Source organism: Triticum dicoccoides, chromosome 1B (genome assembly GCF_002162155.2).
Source record: "Triticum dicoccoides isolate Atlit2015 ecotype Zavitan chromosome 1B, WEW_v2.0, whole genome shotgun sequence".
Lineage (NCBI taxonomy): Eukaryota > Viridiplantae > Streptophyta > Magnoliopsida > Poales > Poaceae > Triticum > Triticum dicoccoides.
In genome coordinates, this window is record NC_041381.1 from 478508278 (window position 1) to 478509140 (window position 863).

The following is an 863-nucleotide window of genomic DNA, read 5'->3' on the forward strand; positions in this document are numbered from 1 at the left end:
TCTGTCTAGGGCATATCTATATATACCTTAGTTATTGCGCATGTAAGTGATTCAATCAAACATAAAAATGAAAAAAATACCCGCACAAATCTTTGCATAAAAAAATCAATGTCCTAGGACTTAGATGTGCAATACTTAAGGCATATCTAGATCTGCTTTAGCAAAACTGATTAAAAAATAGTAATATTTGTATTGGTTTAAATTTGCCCTTATAATTGTCAATAAGATCAAAAATATTAATGATTTCATGAGTAGTTAACCTAGTTGCTAGCAATTTCCTGTCAATGTAGATTATCCTGTAATTTCGAAGCAAATCATCCCCACTGAACTGGGATTGGTAAAAATTGCACATTAGCCTCATTAACAACATTACTAGGTGGAGAACTCGAAACAACATACTTGAAAAGAGAATTAATCTTTATGGTGTTTGCATCCCTTTTCCCTTCATTACTGCATCACAAATCAAACAATGAAAATGCATCATAAATCACACCATCAAAATAACTAAAATCGGATGTACAACTTCAACACCTACAAGATTAGAGTTGAGAGGGATAAGTAGATAATGTAGTTCTCAATAGTGCTAACCTTGGGGCTGAACCGCTAGAGAACTGACAGAGTGCAGTCTGCATGATTCGCCAGTTGCGAAGCCGGTGTGGCCTGATTTTGATTGACTTTGCGAGTACTGAGGGCACGAGGCAGCAGCCGCCGGCAGCGCTAGTCGCCTCAGGTCACAAGTTAATCACGCTGGGGGTTGGCTTGATTTAGGGTAACTCCAGAGGCCAAACACTAGAGTCTATGGCCACTAGTGGCCTTTTTGTTGGGCCTTCTTTTCCCAGATTACTTCATAATCCCCGTTTTGG

At 38.8% G+C, this 863-nt stretch overlaps 1 protein-coding gene across 2 annotated transcripts in view; it reads left to right on the plus strand.

Annotated features, from left to right (window-relative positions):
• LOC119342678 (protein ABCI12, chloroplastic-like) overlaps nt 1–863 on the plus strand; it is a 7936-nt gene that overhangs the window by 5046 nt on the left and 2027 nt on the right. The window lies entirely within an intron of this gene.